The sequence below is a fragment of the Gossypium hirsutum genome, chromosome A09, assembly GCF_007990345.1.
Source record: "Gossypium hirsutum isolate 1008001.06 chromosome A09, Gossypium_hirsutum_v2.1, whole genome shotgun sequence".
NCBI classification, from domain to species: Eukaryota; Viridiplantae; Streptophyta; class Magnoliopsida; order Malvales; family Malvaceae; genus Gossypium; species Gossypium hirsutum.
Genome location: NC_053432.1, coordinates 9,769,886 through 9,781,679, shown reverse-complemented (window position 1 = coordinate 9,781,679; position 11,794 = coordinate 9,769,886). Strand labels below are relative to the sequence as shown.

Sequence of the window (11,794 nt, the reverse complement as noted above, 5' to 3'; positions counted from 1 at the left end):
TCCAAGAATTGATTAATTAAATCGAGACTAAAAAATATATTGCCTCTAAATATGACATGTAAATAACTTGATGGCCCCTCAATATCAATCTCCCGTCGTAGGTTGGAATAGAACGCTTGAACAATTTCTTTTTCATACGACTTGACATAAGTGATTGACTTCAATAAATTCGAGACTTCAAAAATATGCATTGACTAATACTTTTCAAAATGAGTAATCAAAATATTTCTTTCATGAACACACTTTTGTTTAGAAACCTTTTCCAATTTTTTTAGCCAAAATATTGATAAAATCTAAAGAGGTTACCTAAACAAAATCTTCATCATCCTTTGATCAAACCTTTCTCCCTTTTTTTTTTTGGTCATGGGCCCGAAGTTTTAAAAATATATTAAATAGTTCACCAAATATAGAACTAATATAGCCAAAAATGTGCCCTAAAAAAACAAATTAGATACAATAGAGTCTAAGAGAATTCCTCAAGTTCTCAAATCTCTTGGCATCTAAAATATTTGTAAAAATGCCAACAATTTGATTTCCAGTATGTAAGTGTATGATGATGATTCACTAAACTAACTAAAATCACGACAAAGGCAAGCGCACCTATCGAATAATAGTATAGCTGGTGAGTCGGTAATATTGCATCCACGAGGACTAAAAGTACTAGTGCTTACTATCTTTCTATTATCTAGCCTATAAATTGAAGGGTTATTTTTAATCTAAAATTAAACTAATTACTAAAGACTCGACAGAGAATGAATTGGGAAAATATTCGAAGAAAACCAATGATAAAGATAATACCCAGGAAAGAATCCACCTAGACTTCACTTATTATTCTGAATCTAAGTTAAATGATTTATTCACTTGCTTTGATCCATAGAAATCCCTAAATAATATTAATATCTCTTCTGAGAGTAAAAATAGCTGACTCTAGGTTGATTAATTGAAATCTCTTTCTAATTAAAACCCCTACTGTCGCATTAACTCGATCTATGGATTCCCCTATTAGATTTGACTCTAATCCTGTAGATTTATGTCGTCCTATTTCTAGGATTGCATGCAACTCTACTCAATTATGCCAGATCTACTCTTAAATGAGGACTTTTGCTCCACTGAAATAAGCACATCAATCATGAATTAATATCCTGAAAACATTAACACTGGAGTAAGTACACATAATTGAGATCAAGAACAAATACTTATCATGTAACTCAGAAAAGTCAAATAAAAATATTCATCATATGTTTCATCTTCCCTAGGTATCTAGGGAATTTATTTTATAATTTGGGAAGAAAACATCTCAAAGCTAGGAAAACAACAATACATGAAGAACCCAAAAAAAAAACTTTTAGAGAAATTGAATGAAGATCTTCAATTTTGAAAGAGATCCTACTTCTGAGTTGATTCTGATGGCGTTCTTCAAGTAATTTCTTTGTTCTACTCTGCATGCCTCCTCAGGTCTTCTTCTAGTGTGCATTTATAGACTTTAGAATGCTCAGAAACCCTAAAAATTGGCCTTTTCTACTTTTTTTTGTAAACATGGAGCGATATCGACAGAGGTTGGCACACGGACGTGTGCTCAGCCCGTGTGGGAATGGCCAGGCCGTGTGGATCTTGAAAGTGGCTCGTTTTGTCTGATTTTGGCCCTTTTTCTGCTCCTTTTGCTCCCCTATGCTCTCCTAAGTATAGAAACATGAAATTAAAGGATTAGAAGCATCAAACTAAATTATATAATAAATCATCCAAAAACGCATCAAGAATGGGATTAAAACATGTTACTTTTATGACTTATCAAATATCCCCACACTTAAGTGTTTGCTTGTCCTCAAGCAAAATCCTCAACTCACAATTAAAATTAAACTTTCTCAATTTATAATTCTCATAAATAATGTTTTATCATAATTCATAAATAATCATACATTGATAATTCAACTAAAAGAGCACTAAAGATTCAAACAATCCAAGTCACACATTTTTAAAGCATGAAAATATAGGTATTTCCCCTTATCTAAGTAATTACCTTTAATTCAAAACCGAAAAGAATTGACATCCTCACTAAGGATTCACTCAAATCACTAAAGGTGTTTAAAGTTCAAAAATAAGCACTCAAAAGTCAAATATGAAAAGTCATTACCATAGGATTGCATGAAAATCAAATCTCCACCACTATAGTCTTTAAAGGGTCGTAATGGTTTTTGGGTTAAAGGTGTGGATAAAGGCTGAAAAAGAGGGTCAGAATCGAGATTGAATTGATAAATTACCTAACTAGCAAAATAAACTAATACTGAATGTCAATTGAAATTATTAATAATAACACGAGCTTCTTCTAAAAATTTGAAATTAACCATTTAAACTCAAATGTCATAGAACTAATAATAATCAAAATAAATATACATTTGTTTTCACTTTTTTTTTGATTTATTGGATAATAAGAGATAATTTAACAACTGAAACAAAACAACATAGTTAGGCAACTGACAAAATCAAATCTCAACCAAAAAGGGAGTCAATAAAATAGGGAAAATTCTCAATGAATCAAAAAGAATGAGTTATGAATTAATATTAAGGGTAGATCAAGAAACGATTTATTAGGCTCAAAGGGGTTCACTAGGGGTTAATTATGAAAGTAGGCTTTTTTGGGATAAGTGGGTTAAAACCTATCTGCCTTTATCATTTCTGTAACACCCGTAACCTGTATCCGTCGCCAGACTAGGGTTAAAGGCATTACTAGACAAATCGAAACATTTTACAAACAATTCAATAACATCATCCACAAAATAGTAAAACCTCATTATAAAGTCCCCTTTATAGGTCATAGACACCTTAATCATGCTTTAGAAAGGGGTCGGAACTAAACCGAGCTCATACAAAATTTTTCAAAATTTAAACATTTTTCAAAGTTGTACATGTCACACGCTCGTGTGAACAGGCCGTGTGCCTCGCACGGTTTTAGACACGCCCGTGTGTCTAGGCCATGTCAAAACAGGGCATACATACTGATTTGTCCACACGGCCACAAGACACACCCATGTGTCAGGCCGTGTGAAAATTAGAGAGGATACTGACTTGGGTGACACGGCCAGTCACACGCTCGTGTGTCTAGCCCGTGATCAAAACTAACTTGGCCACATAGCCTAGCATACGCCCGTGTGTACGACCGTGTGGTCTACCTAGGCTCATTTTGAAATGGCCCTCGAGCAACACGGCCAAGACACACGCCCGTGTCCCTACCCATGTGGGCAAAAATAGGCCATTTGCAAGGCCAAATTGCCACCCCAAAAGGGTCCTCCCTACAAACATCAAAACCACATCATTTTATACCAAATCTCTACCATTCACAAACAAAATATACACCATTTATACCAATTCATTATCAACATATTTCATGCTTGAAACACATACCAAATCATATCATTCCATAAGCCAAATACATACCAAAACATATGATTTATAACCTTAATATCTGTCATTCAATCTCATGCTATAATCTTACCTTTTCTCCAAATAAGCACAATTCAAAAACTTATCAATATGACCAATTTCTTTGGCCATTCATGAACACACCAAACATACCACTATTGCATCACATATCATATACCAAAATCAAACCATAAGTTTAACCATAATTAAGCCATATCACATGGATAAATATACACTTCACCAAACATATTCAACTACCTTTAGCTTATACATGCCATACTTCAATATATACATTTTCAAAAGGTACCAAAATATGGTTCGATAGTGTGGTGACGATCCTCGATGATCCCTGAGCTCTTGATAGCTACGATGTCTATAAAACAATGCAAACACACGCAAAATAAGCTTTCAAAAGCTTAGTAAGCCATATACAAATAAACTTAACAATATAAACATATAAGAATTGTAATATACATATAATCTTTAACCACATGCTATCACAAAACATATAGCTCAAATACATTTCACATATTCTTCATTCATTTGCACATAATATATATTTTCTTATACTTTTGCCACCTATACTCACTTGATCATAAAGATACATATACTTACCTTTCAACATCAAATATGATATACAACTTCAAATGTACCTAAATCGAATACACATTTCATATTATCATTCATTTCTCGAAATGACCATTGAACCGTTCGGAATCATAAGGATACGCAGATAACGAGGAAAGCTCGTACAATGCCAACGTCCCAGACGTGTTCTTACATGTAATCAAATATCGATGCCATTGTCCCAGACAGGGTCTTACACGAAATCAAGTACGATGCAATTGTCCCAGACGTGGTCTTACACGATAACACATATCGGATCCTATGTCATGACATATGTATCCTAACTATTCCTAAGGTTCATACGGGGCTTTTCGGATGTCGAAACTTTATCGATACTTTCTCGGATATCTCATTCTCAACACATATAATCATTCAAAATTTTTCAAAAGTATATAACCAATAATAATTCAATTCAAAATACATTTATTTGTATATCGACTTACCTCGTACGAATTCGAATAAACAAAATCAGCTACTCGACGACTTTCGACTTTCCCCGATCTAATTTTGTTTTCTTTAGTTCTTGATCTATATCAATTCAAATTTAACTTATTCACTTTCACATTCATTCAAATCAATCCAAAAACACATATTTAGGGCACTTTACAAACTAGCCCTCACATTTTCACATTTTGACACTTTAGTCCCTATTTCACAAAATCACAAAATACACATAATTTCTTTATACACATGTCTAGCTGAATTTTCATATAGCTCATACAAGCCCACATATTTCATTTATTTCACATTTTAGTCCCTCAATTTACAAATTTCTCAATTTAATCCAAATTACTCAAATTCATCAAAAATTCAAAGACAAAATATACTAACGCAACACATATCTTTAATTTACTAACATCAAACTTCTTAAAGCTCATAGTTTCATCAATAGCTAAACTCAAAATCATCAACAACATCAGAAATTGAGACATGGGCTTGATAGTATACTAAGCAACGATCATAAAAACATAGAAATTATAAAAAAAGAGCAATTACATACCTTGATCAAGCAAAATGAGTACTGAACCCTTAAACCATATTTTTCTCTTCTTTTTCTCTTAACATTCGGCTATATGGATGATTATAACACCAAATTTTGATTTTTGTTTTATTAATAATACATAAATAATCCATTTACCATTTTACCCTTATTTAATTAACATTTAAACCATTAATATACAAGGTCATTAATGTCCACTCAAGCTTAGAATGGTCAAATATCAACATAAGGACCTTTCATTTACAAAGACATATCAAATAGGCACTTTAACAATTAGAATGCCACTTTTACAATTTTTGCGATTGGGTCCTTTTATCAAATTGAGCACAGAAACGATTAAATTTTCATACGAAACTTTCACATATGCTAATTCACATATCATAAGCACAAAAAATAATATTAAAATATTTTTCTAACTCAGATTTCTGGTCTCGAAATCACTATTTCGACTGGGGTCTAAACCGGACGTTACAATTTCAGTATATCAAATCAAATGCGTGGTCTTGACATGTATAATCGAAGCAAGTTCTAGAATAACCAATCAGTATTGACACATTCATAACCAATAATAAATTGGGCAGGAAAAGTGTATGCTCTAAAGGCTCAAAACCTCACAAAAAATTATGGTTTTTAATATTAATCTTGCAAATCTCAAACTTCAAAATAATACCTCAATTTAGGAAAACAATCTAGCAATTTTTAATTTTGAAAATAGACTCATCATGCTTGGTTCTCTAATGTCTTAAAGTTTAAATAATTAATTCACAATTATCTATGAATTTAATCTAAAACATATGAATAAAAATCATAAATCGATAAGAATTCATTTTAATAGTAACATGAGAAAATTATTTGAACGCAAAACATAATTCAGGGATTTTCTAATAATTATATAAATAACCTCCCCACACTTAATATGTACATTGTCCTCAATGTACAAAACTAGATAATTACAGTAGAAACAAAATATCATAAGAGAGGGAGAGAATTGGAACTGCCCTGAATATTGGATGAAATGCCCAAAATTGTGAAAAGCGGAATTATAGATAAATGTAGATGTAGTGCATGATTCTGAGCAACTAATAAGAAAATAAACACAATGTCGAAGAAGATTGAAGGGTTACTCGATTAGAAACAACCATAATAATTAAGAAAAATATAGCTCAAAATATAAAAATAAAAGGAAGTCTAAAAACATAACAATAAAAAATAAAAACTAAAAATAAAATAAAAAACAATAAAAATAAATGATAAATGGACTCAATGGTCCTCTTCATCAGACGCATCAGCATCGTAAGTCGATGGCGCTAGAGGAGCAATATGAAAATGCTGACAAATCTGCTACGATGTTGCATCAATACTGTCGAACCTCTGAACACAGTACTGACGGAAGTTAGTGAACTCCTCGGTAGATATTCCTTAGAAGCTAGCAACAGAAGGAACAAGTCGGTGACTCGAGTGTGGAGGCTGTGGTGGGTCCTCGTCATAGGAAGGAACATCATCAGTGAAGTCCTCGGGTTCATTCTGAGTGTTAGAATAAAACAATCTATACTGAGGAGGATCTACTCTACGGTGCGTCTAGGACATCGAAGTGTCGAGTGAGGTGAGTCATGTAAGGGCCTAAACAGATAGGGCCCTTCCTGTGGCGGTTAGTCTGATGGCGGAAGGCTAGAGTGATGAAGTATGCGAAATCAAATATATGTCCATGTGCCATGCTCCATAAGAAATAATCGTCATGAGTGCTCACGGCTCTGGTGCTCTCTCTTCAACCTATCAAAGTGTGAGCTAAAAGGGCGTGAATATACCGTAAGGCCGGAGAGAGAGAAGTCGCCTTTGAGGGACTCGAGTTATATGGTGTCTGGCTCCTTATAAGCTCGATCCAACATCATGATGGCGAGTGGTGGATGTGCCTATGAAGTCTATGGAAGTCCTCGACACTCATAAATTCATCTGTGTAGAGTCCCATAGTCACACCGAACTTAGGAATGCTCATGTGGCGTACCAAGCCATCGAGTTGAAAACTAATGGTACCTGGCTCATCATGAATTTTCATAACCTACTGTACCATAAACGTCGAGAAAATCTCCAACTTCAGCTCCATGTAGGTGAGCTCGATAATGGTGAAGAATTGATCCCACGGAGTTATGGTGATTATGGCGGGAACGTCATCAGTGAGGTGAACCTATTATAATGCGACCCAATCGATACAGCGGCATAGTCCGAGCGGTCGTGCTTGAAGGAGCTGATATATATCCTCCTGGTGGCCTGCCGTAAATCGAAGGTAAGGGTGGCGAGCCTCGGCAGATGCGATCAAGGAGGAGGTTGCTCCGAGCCCCTTCTGTATTTTTGAAGCGGGGACAGCGGTCTTAGTCTTACCGTGTGTGTTCATCATGGTATAAAAGGAAATAATCCAACTTAGAAAAGCAATAGAAGAATAAAACAGTAAGGAAAAAATAAACATGTTGATAAATTAGTATAGAATATTGAACTAGCAATTCGCCGGTCAAAATTGAATTTTCATAAATGGAAAATGTACTCTAAAAATAATAAAGGAATAATACCAACGTAGACAAAATTAATGAATTCAACTATGATAAAAACAAATAGGCAAACAATAATAATAAAAAGCAATAAGTCAATAATAACGAAAATCCTAATATTATCGACCATTAATCAAATCCCTAAAAGTTGTTAAAGGAACTATAATAAGTGATTAATTGAACGAATAACAAGAATCAACAAAGAAAAATAAAGAATCAATCATAATTCAAACATGTTCCTAATAATGGTAGATGAATAGTAATAACAAGAAGTAGAGTCATACTAATGAATAAATCTAAAACTAAAAATAGTCAATAAAACATGAAAAAAACTCAAAACAATTAGTAAATCAATAAACTAAGATAAAATGAAATAAAATACTAATAAACTAAAGAAAATAAAGAACATGCGAAACTGACTATAATGGTTGTGTGTACGGCGGTTGGGTGGTCAATTGCGCGACGGTGGGGTGGGGTGGAAATGGTCGGAAGCTCGATGACTTGGGTAAGGGGGAAGAAGAGGGGGGACGTGTGCGCAAGGGGAAGGCAATGAGAGGGTCGGTAGTTTTTGGTGCGAAAAAGGGGAAGGGAAGAAGGGAAGGGTGAGGGGTTGTTTGGTATTGCGTTACGGTAGAGGGACGAGGGAGAGGAGATGGCGAGGGAAGGATGTCCGACATGGTGTGGGCTAGGTTGTTTGGTTGTGGTGGGATATAACGGAGGAGCAGGGATGAGGGAAGGTTGGGTGAGGGATAGTAGGGTTCGGCAAAGAACTAAGGAAAAAATCGAGGGATAGGAGAAGGAATAAAAGTGGAAGGGTGGCTGGTCGGGGTTGGACCGGAATGGGATTGATTGGTGGCTGAATGGTGAGCAAGGGGAGGGAGCAGTTGTGCCTAGGGACTGTTGGGAAAGTTGGGGAAAAAGAAAAAATTGATGAAAAGAAAGGGAATTAGAGTTTGAGGGTTAAAAAGGGACATGGTCGTGTGAGGCCCGAGTTGGGCCACATAGCTCTGTCCCATGCCCGTGTGGTCTCCTTGTTCAGCCTATGTCGATTAAAAAAATGAAAGCCTAGTCTTTACACGGTCGTGTCGCACGACCGTATGTAATCTCCTTCGCTTCTTCCATTCCCATGTGACCTCCCAAACACCCGTATGTGTTAAAAATGCAAGCCTAGTTTTCATATGACCTTGGACACGCTTGTGTATCCAGGCTATGTGCAATTTTGTTTGCTTTTTCCACGCCCGTGTGACCTTTCATAAGTGTGTGTGGCCTTTTACACAGTCGTGTAACTTACTCGTGTAACTCTCTGACTTGTTTTAAATTTGAAAAATTAAGCTCCAGGTTTCACACGGCCCAAGACATGCCCGTGTGTCCAGGCCGTATGGTCTACACGGCCGTGTCACACGTCTGTGTGGAATATTTTAGGCCGTGTCTCTGTCAAATTGTGGAAAATTTTAGTCCCAGGCTCCACATGGCCAAGGATAAGCCCATGTGTCCAGGCCGCGTGGGTTACACGGCCGTGTAACTCACTGTCAATTTTTTCAAAATTTAAAACTAAGTCAAAAGATCCATACGGCCTAGGACACACCCATGTGTCCAGGCCGTGTGGGTTTTAAAAACCATTTTTTTAACTTAATTAATTTTAAAAATATCATGATATAAAATTAGTAAATTAGGAATGTTAACCCTTGGGTTGCCTCCCGAGAAACGCTTATTTAAAGTCTAAGCTCGACTTACCTCGTATTCGTACAGTCACAGTGGTTCGCAGAGTCGAGACCCCTCTTTCTCATTGTCAATTCTTTTATTAAAATAATGTTTAAGTCAAATAATACTTACCTTAAAAGTGCTGAATTCAGAATGATTTACCTCGACTGCACCATATGGGAAGACATTGAGTATTGTAAAAGGAGTCGACTCCATTTGTAATAAGCTCTGAATTAGCAATTTGAGGATATATTTCATCAAGCAGTACCTTGTCCCCAACCTTTATTTGGTGTGTTCCATCCTCATGCTTGTCATGGCGTCGCTTGGGTTTTGTATCGTGTATTCTTGGTTTCTCCTTGACATGTAACCGCCATTCATCTAGGTCATCGATCTGTAGTCTTCATTCCTCATGATTCATTCTATTTTTGTCACATAGACTAGAATGTGGCTCCATCACATTCTTCCTAGAGGTTTCCTATAAAGAAGTTTGAGCCACAATGTTATTCATATTAACAGAACTCATATAATTATTTTGATCACTATTTATCTTAGCAGACTCACGACCTTGGAGTTTAATCATGTTATCACCTATACGAAGAATTAACTTACCTATACCAACATCAATTATGGTTCTAGCAGTTACTAAAAAGGGTTGTCCTAAAATCAAAGGTACGTCACTATCCTCATCAATGTCTAGTACAACAAAATCGACTGGGAATATGAATTTATCAATTTTAACAAGAACGTCTTCAACAATACCCCTAGGAAATCTAATGGTTCTATCTGCCAATTGAATGCTCATCCTAGTTTGTTTAGGTTTCCTAAGACCTAGTTGTTTAAAAATTTTATAGGGCATGAAATTTATACTCGTCCCTAGATAAGCTAAAGCATTATTAACACTTAAACTACCAATTAAGCAAGGAATAGTAAAACTCCTTGGATCTTTCAATTTGTTAGGTAGTTTATTCTGTAAGATAGCTGAGCAAATTGCATTTAGCTCTGCGTGCGATGAATCATCTAACTTCTTCTTGTTTGCTAAGAGCTCCTTTAAAAATTTTACAGAATTTGGCATCTGCGAAAAAGCTTCAAGATACAGTAAGTTAATATGTAACTTTTTCAAAAGTTTAAGGAATTTTTGTTTGTGTGGTATTTTCTTGTCTCATCTGGATATGGTACACGAGGTTTATACTCCTTACTTACTGATTTTTGTTCGTTGTGGCTTACCTCAACCTTACCATTGCTTACCACAGTTTCTTGCCTCGGTTCAGATTCAGATTCAGCTAACCCTCCTTCATGTCGAACAGTAATTGCATGAAGCTGCTCTCTTGGGTTAGTTTCGGTGTTGCTTGGCAAGCTACCTTATGGTCGTTCTGAAATCATTTTTGCCAATTGACCAATTTGATTCTCGAGCCTTTGAATCGATGTTTTTTGATTTTTGAGTGTTGTTTCAGTGTTTTGGAAGTGAGTTTTTGACACCGAAATAAACTTCATCAAAATTTCAAGGTTCGGCTTCTTCTCTTGCGGGTAATGTTGTTGTTGGAAGGCTGGAAGGGATTATGGTCTCTGATTTCCTTGACCACCCCAAGAGAGTTTGGGATGGTTCCTCCAACCTGTATTATAAGTGTTACTATAGGGATTATTCTGAAGTCTAGAATTGTTACCTATATAGTTAACTTGTTCATTCTCTTTACTAGGGTTGTAGGATAAACATTATAGATTGTTCATCCCTCCTCCATTTGTATCGCACTGCATCACCGGGTGTACCTATGTATAACCATATAAACCATCAATCTTTTTATTTAAAAGTTCTACTTGATTCAATAACATGATGACCGCATCAACGTTAAAGACACCGGCTGCTTTTATCGGCTTTTTCCTTATGATTTGCCACTGATAATTATTCAATGACATCCCTCTATAAACTCATAAGCTACTTCAGGTGTTTTATTATTCAAAGTACCACCAGCGGCTGCATCAATCAGTTGCCTTGTAAAGGGTTCAAACCATTGTAAAAAGTTTGAACCTATAGCCATAGAGATAACCCATGGTGAGGGAACCTTCTCAATAAGTTCTTATACCTCTCCCATACATCGTATAGGGTCTATAAATCCATTTGTATGAAGGAAGAGATATCATTCCTCAGCTTGGCTATCTTAACCGGTGGAAAATAATTTAATAAAAACTTTTCGGTCATTTGCTCCCATGTAGTGATAGAACCTCGTGGTAGGGAGTTCAACCACTGTTTAGCTTTATTCCTTAATGAGAAGGGAAACAACCAAAGGGAAATGGAGTCTTTAGAAAAGCCATTTATCTTAAAAATGTCGCAGAATTCTAGGAAATTAGCCAAATGAGTATTTGGGTCTTTGTCCTACAAACCATCAAACTAAACAAACTGTTGAATCATTTAAATAGTGTTAGGTTTCAGTTCAAAATTATTTGCAGCAATAACAAGTCTAACAATACTCGATTCAGCCCCAGTTAAATTGGGCTTGGCATAATCTTACATAGT

At 35.7% G+C, this 11,794-nt stretch overlaps 1 non-coding gene across 1 annotated transcript; it reads left to right on the top strand.

Moving 5' to 3' along the window:
- Positions 1-11,324: 11,324 nt before the first annotated feature.
- LOC121207469 (small nucleolar RNA R71) lies at positions 11,325-11,431 on the top strand. Its single transcript, XR_005902559.1, has one exon. It is a non-coding gene; the product is annotated as a small nucleolar RNA R71 (small nucleolar RNA).
- The last annotated feature ends 363 nt before the right edge of the window (positions 11,432-11,794 follow it).